Source organism: Miscanthus floridulus, chromosome 18, assembly GCF_019320115.1.
Source record: "Miscanthus floridulus cultivar M001 chromosome 18, ASM1932011v1, whole genome shotgun sequence".
Taxonomy (NCBI): Eukaryota; Viridiplantae; Streptophyta; class Magnoliopsida; order Poales; family Poaceae; genus Miscanthus; species Miscanthus floridulus.
Window position 1 is genome coordinate 34438213 of NC_089597.1, and position 15734 is coordinate 34453946.

Below are 15734 nucleotides of genomic sequence, written 5' to 3' on the forward strand. Positions count from 1 at the left end.
GGGCCTTGGCGTGTTAGTGCAGTGCCGTGGGCTATGGCGTGATAGAACCTGGGCTTAGGGTTGCAAGCCTAACGTGACTCATGAAAAAAGAACACTGGAGTAAAGTGATAACATTATTGTTATTTTACATTGAACTGATGCTAATAACATAAATTACATGCTACTATTTTAAAGTACATGGGAAACATGCAAGATATATATGCCAGCCAACTGTATTCGAAATAATTTCACTCGATTTTATTCGTTTTATAAATTCTCAACACATTCGCTATTATTAAAAAAAACTTGGATGCATCGGAGAGCGACAAACAGATGGGTCGGAGGGTGACAAACGGATGGGATCACTTAAGATCGACCATGGGGTAATCCGAGTACATGATACATGAGTACAATACATCAATAGTTCAAATGGAAAACAAGACAACACAATTAAAGTTCTAGTACATAGCTACATTGATCATTAATAAAGCATGGAACTAACAGATGGCGCAATAAATAATCCTTAGTTAGAAACATACTGAGTAAGCAACTCATCGTACGAGTACCAATCCTCTACCACAACCCTGTTGTTGTGGCTAGGGTCACCTGCATTGCCCTGATCTGCCTTTCGCCTGTAGTAAGCGGCCTCCGCTTCATCTGTGGCCTAATCTTCTTTTCCTTAACCTTTGGCGGTTCTTCTGGCCATTGGTTCTTAGGACCATACAACCACTCCTTGAAATGACACTTCGCCATTGAAAACACCTAAATAAGGTGACATTAGTACATGAACACATATAGCTCAACATTTCAACACATACACTTTGCACTTACTTCATGCTTGTTTGGACACACAAACTCCAACATATTCTTAGGGCTTATCATAGCTCGATCTCCATAATCACACAGAGGAGATTCCTCAAGTTGTCTAACTACGGCTAACTGCTTCTCCTTAGCCATCATTGGAGGGGGTTAGGGGGAGGTGGAACCCACCGCTTGAAGTGCTCTCGTGGATGTCGTCCTCTCCACCAATCATTGAAAAAGAGGTACCTAGGGTCAAACTTGTCCGCACCATCGATCCACTGAAAGAAAAAGCACCTCTCATGGGCCTACCCAACAAAATTCCAACAAAATATTAGTAACCTAGTAATACAAATGAAGAAAAATAACATACAAAAACAATTACTTACGTTAAAACGACTACATGTGTATTAGCAATAAGCCATTGTGTCCGGATGTCTCGATTGAAACACGTCGGCTGGACGACCACAGTCACAGTTAGGGACAGGGATGTCAGAAGGGACAGGGGCATCTTTGCTAGACTCGTTGGGGTACAATTCTCTAGGATGACCCTGTTTTTGCCACAACTGCTCCCAAAACATGTCTTCCATCTAATAAAATAGTTCAAATTAAACATCAATCAAAACAACGCAAATTAATGTTAAATATAATCATTTGCATTGCAACTCAAATAATATAACCAACACTTATAGCAACAAAAATATACATGGTAAACATACTTTTAACTAAATAATTAACCTTAACATTGACAAAATCAAACAAATATCTTTCTCCAAACCATAGCCCATAGTTCCCAAACATAATTTTCTTCCTAACCTTAACTCCCATTCATAATATTTCAATCGACCATTCAAACAAAAATAAACAGTGCGTCATTACCTTGAACAAGGCCAAGGAGGGAGGGAGGCGGCCAGGGACTAGAAGGGAAGGGAGGGAGGGAGGCGGCAATGGAGGGTTGGGCGTCGACGACACTTGGGAGTGGTGGGTGGGCACGGCGCGGAAGTCGTCCACCTCGTTAAGGCAGATAGAGGGAGGGTGGCTCGTGGGTGATATTTACCTAGGACTATCGCGCCATGACGGATGGCGCGGCAGCACCACGCCAAGATCGGTGGCGCGGTAGACCCTGCCACATCATCGGTCAGCGCCTCGGTCGTCGCCATGTCATCCCTCTCGCCGCGCCACCATGCATGGCGCGGCATAGGTGTTTCTCCGCACCAGGGAAATAGGCACGGGCAAAAGTGTTAGTTTTGGAAAAAAAATAGTGTTAGATTTAAAATTAGTTTACAAAAAGTGTTAAAAAATCTCAGATTAAGTAGTAGGTCCTAAACTGAATGTTTTTGAGCTTGCATCTCTCTGTACCATGACTAGATACAGAGTCATAGATAATTTGTACATCACGGGTAATGCAATCAAAAACCATGACAACAACGCAAAACATATGAATCATAACAATGTGCTGACATAGTTGTTTTGGCGTTCATCTCGTTAGGTTTATAGAGCCTTTCCTTCAAATGAGGGATTCATTAAGGAAAGTTGGCATCTTGCAGGCTTGTGTCAAGTGCATGCCATATTGCCATGCATGGATATGCCACTTTAGTTAGAGCATCTCCATGTGTCGGGTTCATAAACCCAGGGTCCCTCATGGACTGGCATCACCAGCAAAGGCTCGGCCTAGCAGACGATGTTGCGAATGACGCACAACTCCTAGGCCAGCCTAAATACCTAAAAACAGGCCAGAAGGATGATCCAATCTCTGACCAGAAGGCCTCGCTAAGGAGGAACAACGCTCACTTCCGACTTTGGCCTGCCTCACCAACCAGAAGGTCTGGCCAAGGAGGAACAACGCTCGCTTCTGACTCCGACCCACCTCTCCGACCAGAAGGCCTAGCCAAACACCGCTTTTGAACTCTGACCCACGTCTCCGACCGGGGTCGCACCGAACCCCTGCTTACAACTCTTCTCCGACTGGCACAGTTGGAGCCAACTAGGACCAACCGACTAGGACGCTCGCTTGGTGAGGACCAGGAAACAAATGGAGCAAGTAAGGCAGGGCGCTTCAGTCAACTGCAATACCGAGGATCGTACCCTATACACCTATAGGACAGTACCAATAGGACATGTCAGAAGAGTGCCCTATAACCTTCTAGGCATGTCAGAACCCAAGTAGTGTTGTGGGCGCTGACATTTGCCCTATAGTGTTATGGGTGCCCGCAAACTCCCATACCAGACAAACAAGGTAAAACCCCTTGCATGCCTTTAGGCATCAACAGTATGGCAGGCACCGACGTCTGCCATACCAGAAGAAGATGACACAACCTCCCACATGCATCTAACATTAACAGTGTTATGGGCCCCTACAATCATCTTGTACCCGACAGCGTGCGCAACAAGACTTATCATATGTACACTCTTTCTCTCACTTGTAAGGCCATCCCCTTCATCTATAAAAGGGGATGCGCCCTCTCCCAAAGAGGGAGAATCAGTCCATGACAACTCAAACAACACACAAGATCCGAATGACCAAGGATCCCAATGAACAACAAACATTCAAACACCTAGCACATAGCGGAGCTCCCATCACTCTTGGCCCTTTAGACCAAAGTCCGACCCAACCTCTTGTACCCCCCATCTTTCTCCCTTCCGTTTGTAACCCCACAGCAAACTTCGAGCAACTGGGCTCAGGAATAAAGTCATCGACCAACTCAAACTAAACATAGGGCATGTTGCCTGAACCAGTATAAACCCTATGTTATTGAGTGCTAGGCCACATCCGATCACAACGTATGGCAAAACTACAAATATTTATGTGTTGGTCATTTTCTGCACCGACAGTTGGCGCCATCCATGGGGAAGACGTTGTATGTTCACACTTTTGGTCATCGGATGGCCCATCTTTCTGCCATCTCCACCATGGAGGGCTCAAGCAATACGACTCACTTAGGCTCGCTGGAGTTTTCCGCACTCCCACCTGTTGGGATGTGGGTTCCACCCGTTTTTGAGTTGTCCCAGGCCTTCCTCTTCGGAAGCCTAGACTTTGTCGCTGACTGACTCGGCGTACTACACCTTCATGAGGAGGCACTTGTTCCGGTGCCCATTGGAGGGGCGCCCTCCATCGGCTCTAGGACACACAATGACTTCAATGACAAGGCATCTATGCTTCATTCCGAGCAAATGCTCTGCTCAAACCCCGCTGTGAGTAATGTGCATGCTATTATTTACTCGCTATTTACTATCTTTTGTCGATTATCTAGAGGGACTGCATTTTTTGCACTGCAACCACCGTACGATCGGTTCCCCTATGGCCTCGTGTCCCCCATGGATGCATATGCTTAGGGACCCCAAGGACGCTGGCGCCGCCCCCTCTCACATCTGAATTTGTGGGAATGATGAGCTATGCTCCCGCCACTTTCCACGAACTCCTGGATGACGAGGTTGAGAGCGACGGCTCCAGCATCGATGACATGGCACCTAGCCACTATCTATGCCAAGAGTGCGCTATGGTAGATAATCCAGGACAGTCGTCGATGGTAGCAGAGTACTTGTAGACTCACACCCCTCTGGACCCTCGTGCAGGGGCCCTTGCACTCACATAAGAGCATGTCGAGGGGCTATGACAATGGCGGCAAAACTAACCACCACCTACGCCGGCGCGCTTGGTGCAGCACGTTGCGCCCCATGCATGTAACCTGGCCAGTGGTGCCTAGGGTCACGCCCGCTAGGTCTAGCGCGACATCATGGATGAGGGGAATGACCCCCCATAGTTCGTTTAGGCTAGCCAGAACATCACCGCTGTGGCAATGCTTTCGTGCGGCATTCCCGAGCCCGTTGCCCCCTAGGAGCGGGCAGTCCACCGGAACCTCTAGGTGCTGGTGGAAGCCACCACCATCTAACTGGCGGAAAGCTCCGCATCATGACTCTAACTCATGGCCTCTCTCCCCACAAGGGGAGTGGGGACGCACCAGACGGATGGCTCCATCCGCTCACTGCTACTATCGCCAAGCACGACATAGGAGGCCATAGCTCTGCCGCGGCCTGACCTGGCGCCTGCTCCACACCGACCATCGGTACATGAACAGCTTAGTCCAAACCAAGACGCTCGCAGCGTCATCAGCAACCAGCATTAGGCCTGGCATGGTGATGACATCCATCGAGCGGCGATGAGGGCAGGCGACATAGGCCCTGGCCGGACCATCAAGGGGAGCGGTGAAACGCGCCCCATGCATGGTCGCCGGCCAGATGATCAGAGTCCTAGCCTGGATGGCCTAAGACCAAGGGCCTTTGGTCGATGCATCCGAAGAGCATTGTTCCCATAGCGCTTTCGACTGCCCACCAACATCACCAAGTACACCGGGGAGACAAACCCCGGTATATGGCTCAAAGATTTCTAGCTTGCCTGCTGAGCCAGAGGGGTGGATGATGACCATTTCATCATTCAATATCTCCCCATCTACGTGGGGAACATGTTCGAGCATGGCTTGAATTCCTCCCACACGACAGCATCTGTGACTGGGCGGACCTTAAGAGGATCTTTGTCGGAAATTTCTAGTGGACGTATGTCCGCCCTAGTAACTCTTGGGACCTCAAGAGCTGCCAGCAGGAGCCCAGCGAGTCCCTATAGGATTATATCTGTAGGTTCTCCCAATGATGTGACTCCCTCTCTGATGTCATCAATGTGGACATCATCAGCACATTCCTCTTCGGGACAACCTGCGAGTCCCTGATCCACAAACTTGGTTGTCTAAAGCCTCGTACCAGCCATGACCTACTCAATGTCGCCATGAACCATGCCTCTGGCAAGGAGGCGATCAGAGTGGTATTCAATGGAGGCTGGGACAAAGGCAAGGCCAAGCATGAGGACTAAGACGAGGGCCCCTCCATGTAGAGGGGCAAAAAGAATAGAAAGGATCGGTGCCGACCGGCCAACACCGTGTTGGTCGCCATAGCTGATCGCACGGGCAAGCAGCCCCAACAGGGCCTGTCTGACCACTTCAACAAGCTCATGGACAGCCCATGCACCAACCATGCCTACCCCATCAAACACCTCTACAAGGACTATGAGCCCCTCAAATGTTTTCTGCGATAAGCCGGCGGGCCGAAAGAAGGAGACGGCAAAGAGGCGACAGCCAAGAAAGAAGGCATGGTGGGCAAGGACAGGGATAGCATCCCTGACCTCGAGGAATGCATCATGATCTTCGGGGGATCCAACACCATCTGCTCTAAGCACTAGCACAAGGTACGCTACAGAGAGGCATGCGCTACCGAGATGGTCGTCCCCTCCTTCCTTAGTTGGTCAGAATCTTTGATCACCTTCGATCAGAGGGACCATCCCTCCCACATCGCTAGACTAGGATGCTACCTGCTCATCATTGACCCTATCATCCATAAGAAGTGCCTCACTAAGGTGCTGATGGACAAGGCTATGGCCTCAACATCCTCTACATCGACACCCTCGACGCCATGCGCATCCCCTGGTCGAAACTCCACCTAGCGGGCTCTCCCTTCCATGGTGTAATCCTAGGAGCATAGGCGTACCCACTCAGGCAGATCGACCTGCCCGTCACATTTGGAAACCGAGCCAACTTTCGCTCGAAGGTCCTCACCTTCGAAGTGGTGGACTTCCTAGGGTCCTACCATGCCATCTTGGGGTGGCCATGCTATGCCAAATTCATGGCAATCCCCAACTACACCTACCTCAAGCTAAAGACACTGGGATCAAACGGTGTCATCACCATGGGTAGCACCTTCTCACATGACTTCATGCGCGACCATGAGCATTTCAAGCTCACCACCGCCGTCATCAACTTGTCCAAGCTCCCATGGCTCAGGGAGTCGTCGACCCCAGCAGTCCTGAACTGCAACAAACCAACCTCCTCGATGGCCTTCTGCCCACTTGAGGAAACCAAGGCGATGGGAATCAACCCCACTGACCCTATCAAGATGGTGTGGATTAGGACCCAGCTCTTGGCCAAATAGGAATGTGAGCTTGTCAACTTCCTGCACGCCAACCGCGATGTCTTTGCATGGAAGCCTTCTAACTTGCTGGGCATACCGCAAGAGGTCATCGAGCACGCACTACGCCTCATCCCAGGCTTGAAGCCCACCAAGCAGCGCCTATGTTGTTTCAACAACGAGAGGCATAGGGCCATAGGCGAAGAGATCACCAAACTCCTAGCAGCCGGATTCATTAGAGAGGGATTCCATTCAGACTGGCTTATCAATCCTGTTCTTGTTAAAAAGAAGACCAAGAAATGGAGAATGTGTGTTGATTATACTGGCCTCAACAAAGCATATCCAAAGGATCACTTTCCTTTGCCACGCATAGACCAGATAGTTGACTCCACCTCAAGATGCAAGATCCTCTCCTTTCTGGATACCTACTCAGGCTATCACCATATTGCGATGAAAGAGTCTGATCAACTCATAAACTCGTTCATCTCCCCGTATGGTTCGTACTATTATGTAACCATGCCTTTCGGTCTAAAGAACGCTGGCGCCACCTACCAAAGGTGCATGCAGCAAAGCTTCACCAACCAAATTGACCTGCTTGATCAACCTGATCAAGTCAAGCGGCCGAAACCAACAATCGCCGTCTATGTTGATGATGTAGTGGTCAAAATGGCTCAAGCTTGTGACTTGATCGTAAACTTGGCCGCAACGTTCGCGAACCTCCGAAGGTTCAACATCAAATTGAATCCCGAGAAATGTGTTTTTGGGGTTCCGAAAGGAAAGCTGCTTGGATACATTGTGTCTGAGCGCGGCATCAAGGCCAACCCCAAAAATATCATGGCCATCTCCAATATGGGCCCTATACGCAATGTCAAGGGCATACAAAGGCTCACCGGCTGTGTGGCCACCCTGAGCCAATTCATCTCTTGGCTCAGCAAACAGGGGATGCCACTCCACAAGCTCCTCAAAAAGACAGAAGCCTTCATCTAGACTAAGGAAGCTCAGTAGGCTCTAGAGATCCTCAAAGCGTCACTAACATCGGCCCCAATCCTCGTTGCTCCCGAACAGGGAGAACCCCTCCTCTACGTCGCAGCGAGCAACCATGTGGTGAGCGCCGCCCTAGTCATCGAAAGGGAGTAGCAGGGACACCACCTTAAGGTCTAGTGACCTATATACTTCATCGGGGAGGTACTCACTGACCCCAAGGTCTGATACCCCTAGGTGTAGAAACTCCTATACGCCGTGCTGATGGCGACCTGAAAGCTCCTACACTACTTCACCGACCACAAAGTCATGGTCGTCACTTCATACCCGCTCGGAGACATCATCCGCAACCGCGATGCTATGGGATGGATCTCCAAGTGGGCACTCGAACTCATGGGCCATGACATTAGGTATATCCCCTGTATCACTATTAAGTCTTAGGCTCTCATAGACTTTGTCACCGAATGGACGGAGGTTGAGCTACTGACCCCGGACATCACCCACAAGTACTGGACAATGTACTTCGACGGGTCTGTAATGGCGCCCGGCTCAGGGGCTAGAGTGGTTCTAATCTCCCCGGATGGGAGTAGGCTCCGCTACACCATTTGCCTCCATTTCTCGACCTCAAACAATGCCACAGAATATAAGGCCCTCATGAACAGGCTGCGTATCGCCGTCGAGCTCAGCGCTACGCAACTCTACGTCCATGGCGACTCAGAGTTGGTCATTGACCAAGTCATGAAGGAGTCCTCCTACAAAACTCCCCTCATGGTAGCATACTGCCAGGAGGTGCACAAGCTCAAGGACAAATTCCAAGGGATCGAGCTACATCATGTCCCCCGAAAGGATAATGATGTCGCCGATTTTCTTGCAAAATTGGTCGCCAGGCTGGATCCATCTCTAAGCGAGATCTTCATCAATGATATCCATGAGCCATCCGCCCACATCTTAGAAGGTCCGATCTAGACACATTCTGATGCTAACTCAGTGCCCGGGGGCTCTGACCTCAATGCCAAACCGGCGCTCGAGGGTTCCGACCCTAGTGCCTCCATGACAACGTTGCCCGCTAATGTCACCGTGTTGGCACTCAATCAAATCGACTAGCAAGCACCGCTACTCGCCTACCTCTTCGAGGAGGTTCTCCCACCCAAAAGGACTAAAGCCCAACGGATCGCTCAGCGCGCCAAGACCTTCGTCATGCTCGGTAACAAACTCTACAAATGGAGTGCATCGGGGGTGCTCATGGAGTGCATCCCTACCAACTAGGGGAAGCAGCTCCTTCTCAAGGTCCATGCCAGGACCTGTGGACATCACGTGGCCCCAAGGTCACTGGTTGGAAAAGCCTTTCGCTAAGGTTTTTACTAGTCCACCGCACTATGAGATACAGACGAGGTCGTTCGTAGGTGTGAGGAATGCTAATTCTATGCTTGGCAAACTCATTTGCCAGCGTAGGAGCTTCAAACCATCCCCATCTCCTGGTCATTTATGATCTAGGGCCTCAAAATGGTAGCCCCCCTCAAAAAGGGCCTAGGCGGCTTCACTCACCTGCTCTTAGTGGTCGACAAGTTCACCAAGTGAATAGACGCCAAGCCCATCACCAACATTCGCTTAGAAGAGGCGGTCAAATGCTTCCTCGACATCATCTACCAGTTTGGTGTTCCTGCCAACAAGACTAACTTCACCGGGAAGAAGTTCCTGGACTTTAGTGATGGATACGGCATCAGGATCGACTGGGCCTCGATCAGACATCCACGTACTAACGGTCTAGTCAAGCATGCCAATGGCATGGTCCTCCAAGGACTAAGCCATGCATCTTCGACCGACTCAACAAGTACACCGGGCAATGGGTTGCAGAGGTCCCAGTGATCCTCTGGAGCTTGAGAACAACCCCAAACTGATCCATAGGGTTCACACCCTTCTTCCTAGCCTATGGAGCTGAAGCAGTGCTGCCCTTCAACCTCAACCATGGTGCCCCAAGAGTGAAGGCCTTCGACCACGACCGAGCCACGGAGGCTCAGCAAGACATAGTTGACCTGCTCGAGGAGGCCTGTGAGATGACCATCATCCGCTCCACTCGTTACCAGCAAACTCTCCGTAGGTACCACGAAAGGAAGATCAGGGGGAGGATCCTCGAAGTCAGTGATCTCATACTCTAGAGGACCCAATCAATGAAGGAGAAACACAAACTCTCTCCACCATGGGAAGGTCCCTATACGGTGATCGAGGTGATCCAACCGGGCGCCTACCGACTGAAGGACGACAACGACAATGTTCTCACTAACACTTGGAACATTGAACAACTACATAGTTTTTCTCCTAAATTCGGTCTTACCGATTTTTATTCAACACTTGCTCCTATAAAGCACCCTAGCCTAAACACTTTCAGCCTGGGTCGTTCAAGGGCTCCATGAGGGTACAATACTACCTAGTCTCTTTTTTACTATCACATGGTAAAAACTTTTGTTCCCAAACAAAAGGGCATTTCATTCCTTTGATTACCCTACATGACTTTGTTTTTACTCCTGACCGAGCACACCCCGCCATGACCTATGGTTATGAGCAGCCGAGCCTCGTAGGCCATGCCCAGGTTCTTAAAGTTGCAGCCTATGGAACGAATGGGCAGGTGCGAAAAAGAAAGGATAAAAACAAAGCTATGCTAGGATAAAAAAACAAGGAATGGATAGTGATTCTATCATTGATACAAAAACTATTCACACAGAGGCTCCCCCACGAACTTAATAGTTACATTTGCTGACTACTTCTACTCCAAATGCTACTGTGGCTGCTCGATGGCATCGACTGATGCCAAAGGTGAGGCCACGGCACATGCTGCGTGAACATAACCACCACCACAAGGGCCCCACCCAGTTCCGCTCCCTCGACTTCGATGAGCACAACAGGCACCTCAAGGGTGTCACACCCATAGATGCTCAACAGAAGAGCATGGAGCACCAGACCTTCTCATGCAGTCGAGGCAGCTCCTAGACAGGGACGCTGCCCACCGAATTATTGCCACCATGGCTGGAGGATGTCTCATCAAACTTTATGCACTGGCCAACCTGAGCAGCTGCAAGGGTGAAACCTCCCACCAGCGCAGTCTTGGGCGGCTTCCTCTCTGACAAGGCTCGCCTAGAGAAGATTTGTCGAAAGGAGTCCACGTGCGGCTCCATCCCGACAAAAGCCTCACAGATGATGATAAAGTCGACGACGTGCAGTACCCTCCAGTGCGCCACCTCCTTCGGTGGAAGCAGCCCCTTCTCGATGAAGGTGGCCAGCACCACCTCATCTACGTTGGATGACCTCCAGCTCAACATTGCACTCCGAAATCATGAATGGATCTATGAGTTTTCTCCTCTCCCTCGCTCTCCCCTTTTCTCTCCTAGGAACCACTACGGCACTCAAACGCTCTTGGCGAGAAGGAAGGCGAAGAGGCGGCAGGTGAGGAATAGGCGAAGGAATGAAACAAAAGCCCTCTCCCTTCCCCTACTTGAAGAAAGAGGCACAACAATTGGGAAAAGCGCAGCGATTGGAGAAAGGCAAAACAACAGGGGCAAAAAACCCTCTCCCTTCCCCCATTCAATGCGGATGGGACGTGCCCTGGCCGATGGGATGCACCCCACCTGACAAAATGGCGCCTGGTCAGACGTGACGAGGCCTAGGTATGGCCCACCACTACCGCACACCGAGCGCAAGAAACAAGGCGCCACTGCATGCAGGCGGCCCTCCACCTTCCCAGGCGGGACTTGGGAAGGCCCAAACGATGGGATCTCCGCCAGGAGAAACCAATGGGCTTCCTGAGTCGATCGGATGACTCAGGCGAACGCCGAGAGATAGGTAAGGATCAGAGGGATGCCCCATGTGGGCCATGCCGACTCCATCATGAACGACGAGCGTGGATCCTGGTCAAACATATCTGATAGGAGCTCCTCAAACCCCGTCACTCGAGTCATCAAGGTAACATTACCAAACCCCCACTATTTCTTTATATGAACATTCATTCATCCATGCACTCATTCATTCATTTGATACATTCAAAAGCATCGCATATGCAGTTAAATGCATCATAATGCACCATGTTGCGTCACGAAGCGGTAGTTGCCTCATTCAACATGAGCAACGACCGACCGAGGTTCAATGGTTGGCCCATGAAGGGCTCAAGGCCGCCTCACATCACATAGAGCTAGGGGAGAAAACGTAGATGAGCCCCGAGTGGCCCTCGCCTAGTCTGCCCCAAAGCAGATAGGGTTATCTCAACCTTCTCTTTCAATCCTAACCTCTAGCCAAACCCACAGAATCTCCATCGAGGGGAGGCTAGCGGGCCACCCAGGTCGGTCTCTGGAACGACCAAGACATCTACCGGGTTGTAGGTTAAGGAGTAGTGGAACGCCACATGAGGGCTATGCCGACCCCGTCATGAACGATGGACCCAGATTTCACTTGAACGTGCCCATTAGCGAGCTCACCGAGCGCGTCACTCGAGCCATCGAGGCAAGCGACGTTATCTCAGTCCCTCTAGTTGTGAGAAACCATGGATGGGGTAACGCACAAAACTCAACCAACCCCTACCAAAGCCCAACGGGGCTTAGGGGCTCAAGACGCCCAACACCTCAGCTATGCCTGGGTCTGTGACTCCGACTCGCCCGATCCCACGGCGTGGCCGACGCCTAGATCCGTGACTCAGACTCGCCTGATCCCCCAGTGTGCCCGACGCCTAGATCCATGAGTCCGTCTCGCCCGATCCCTCGACTATCCATTGGGTACGCCCAATGCCTCGGCTACGCCCGAGTCCATGACTCCGACTCGCTCGATCCCACGGCACACCCGATGCCTAGATCCATGACTCTGACTCACCGAATCCCCCGGTGCGCTCGACGCCTAGACCCATGAGTCCGTCTTGTCTGATCCCTTGGCACGCCCAACGCCTTGGTTAGTGACTCTGACTCGCCTTATCCCTAGATCCATGACTCTAATTCACCCGAACCCTTAGCACGCCCAACGCCCTGGTAGACGAAACTCCGTCTCGCCCAGTCCCTCAGCCGCAACCAAACACCTAGGACCACGCTCCTAGAAACGATGGGCCAGAAACTAGAAAAGGGAGGCTACGCCCACCAAAAGTGCACACACTCACGCCCGCTGACAAAACCCCCCAGGCGATTCTGCCCGAATCGCCTAGGGGCTCGGGGGCTACACCCGTGGGTGCGCTCATGCACACCCGCTGACGAAATAAAACTTCCCCCACTAGCAACACAAAAAACCCCAGATGATAACCGCCTGGGGGCTCGGGGGCTACACACGCGCACCCACCGTCAAGACAAAAATCCTCCAAACGATTCTACCCGAACCACCCGGGGGCTCGGGGGCTCCTATTGGGTTTATAAACCTAGGGTCCCTCATGGACCAGCTTCACCAGCAAAGGCTTGGCACAACAGACGATGTTGCGAATGACGCACAACTCCTGGGACGGCCCAAATACCTAAAAAATAGGCCAGAAGGGCGATCCTATCTCCGACCAGAAGGCCTCACTAAGGAGGAACAGCGCCCACTTCCGACTTTGGCCCGCCTCTCTAACCAGAAGGCTTAGCTAAGGAGGAACAACGCTCGCTTCTAACTCCGGCCCGCCTCTCTGACCGGAAGGCCTGGCCAAACACCACTTTCGAACTCCGACCCGTGTCTCCGACCGGGGACGCACCGAACCCCTGCTTATAGCTCTTCTCCGACTGGCGTAGTTGGAGTCAACTAGGACCAACCGACCGGGGACGCCCGCTCGGTGAGGACTAGGAAATAAACGGAGCAAGTAAGGCAGGGCGCTCAAGTCAACCGCAATACCAAGGACCGTACCATGTACACCTGCAGGACAGTACTGATAGAACATGTCAGAAGAGTGCCCTACAATCTTCCAGGCATGTCAGAACACAAGCAGTGTTGTGGGCGTCGACATTTGCCCTACAATGTTGTGGGTGCCCGCAAACTCCCATACCAGACAAACACGGTAAAACCCCTTGCATGCCTCTAGGCATCAACAGTATAGCAGACACTGACGTCTGCCATACCAGAAGAAGATGACGCAACCTCCCACATGAATCTGACATTAACAGTGTTATGAGCGCTGTGGGGGTATTAACCCCTATACCCTTACAGCTAAGCTTGGGCTGGCCCGAATCAACGGGTTCAGTCCACCCGAAAGACGACGTGCGGCTCAGTCAACCTGATCGGAGTTCCGCACAAGGAATCAAGACGGATTTGGCGACCAAGCAGGATCCTGGTCGGTTAGAATAGGAATCTTTATCCGGCCACATATGGCAATTGTAACTGACTAGGATTAGTTTCCAGATCTGTAACCCTGCCCCCTGGACTATATAAGGCGGGCAGGGGACCCCTCTAAAAAACATCTCTCATTGACATACAGCAATACAAATCAGACGCAGGACGTAGGTATTACGCCTTCTTGGCGGCCGAACCTGGATAAAACCTCGTGTCTGTCTTGCGTCACCGTCTTGTTTGGGGCTAGCGCATCTGTCTGCCGATAATCTACTACCTTGGGCATACCCCTAGGTAGACTGCCGACCATATTTCGTCGACAGTGGCGCGCCAGGTAGGGGGTGTGCGTACTGCTCTCCAAGCGAACAAGATGGTCGTCATCTCCGGCTCCATGGCTACGCCCAACAGCCTCACGTTCACCGTCGGCCAGATCACCTGGACCACCAGCTCCGACGACTCCATCGCCACGACCGCGGAGGAGGCGTGGATTCAGCCTGCGCCGATGACTACTTCACCTGCATCGGCTACGGCTCCGACCACGGTGAACACGGCTCCGACCACGGCGAACACGGCTCCGACCACGGTGAACACGGCTCTAACCACGGTGAATGCGGCTCCGACCATGATGGATCTAGCTTTGACCATGGTACATCTGGCTCCGACCACGCCTACAGCCACGCCGGCAACCCGTCATCCGCTTCCCCACTACAGAGGAAAGCAGATCGACGACACCGACCTGCTCGACTCCATTGATCGGGTCGGCATCAAACTTGCTGAAACCCTAGCTCTAGTAAGTATGATTCAAAGCCAACCTAATGAGCGGGTAACAGCTCCCCACAACAGATCTATCTGACCAGCTCGGCCCGGTCGTCCTGCACGGCTTGGAACAGATCTTGTGGTCGTATCTACTCCTGAGGGGCGCTTCGCTCATCGCTATCCGGCCTTCGCGATGGGTCTCCGACTCTGCGAGTATGAAGTCCCGACGAAGAACCACCAGGTCCAGCTCTACGGCCTACGAAACGCTGCCTCCAGCTACGCGTACAACCTACAACGCCGCTCGGATCTATGTCCTATTCACCAATCTCGGCCGAAGCCATGCAACATCGTCAACATGGTCCGGATCGAAGATTATCAAGAAGGATCCGTCCACACAGTCCGAGAAGGGGACTCCAGCTCCTCATCCGGCATCGCATCCAACGCATCTGTCCACACCGAGCTTCAGCGTCACGAAGATGAAGGCGTCAAATACGATCTGGATCTACCAGACCATGCCCCGGGTTTCCCCCAATTTCTGTCTTTCCCGCCAAGACGAGGGGATTTGATCCATGTTGTCAGCAACGACGAGCCGCCAGCAGTTAGCGAAACAGAACAAGAAAAGACTGCACGCGAAGCGCGCAATATTGACCGGTTTAATCGCCGCCAAATCGAAGCTGAAGCAGACCAGGAGGCACGACGCATAAGGCTCCGACCACGTGACCTCAACAATGCTTTCGACAGGGTGGGGGACAAACAAGTCTTCAAGACCCCAAGCGCCAACGTAGCCGTCGCCATGGCGACAATGCAGCGGTTGCCCAACACTCCCGAGACCCAAGCAGTCCGTGACGACATACAAGCTTATCTGACAGCTGCTATGGCTCAGACTGCAGAGATGAATCAAGCCCAGGCTCCATCCGTTTCTGTCGAATCAAGCCACAGCCGCCAATACTCAAGTCGCTCACAGCCACTCAACCAACGTGGCTCGCGCAATAACGACCCATCGGACAACCGTA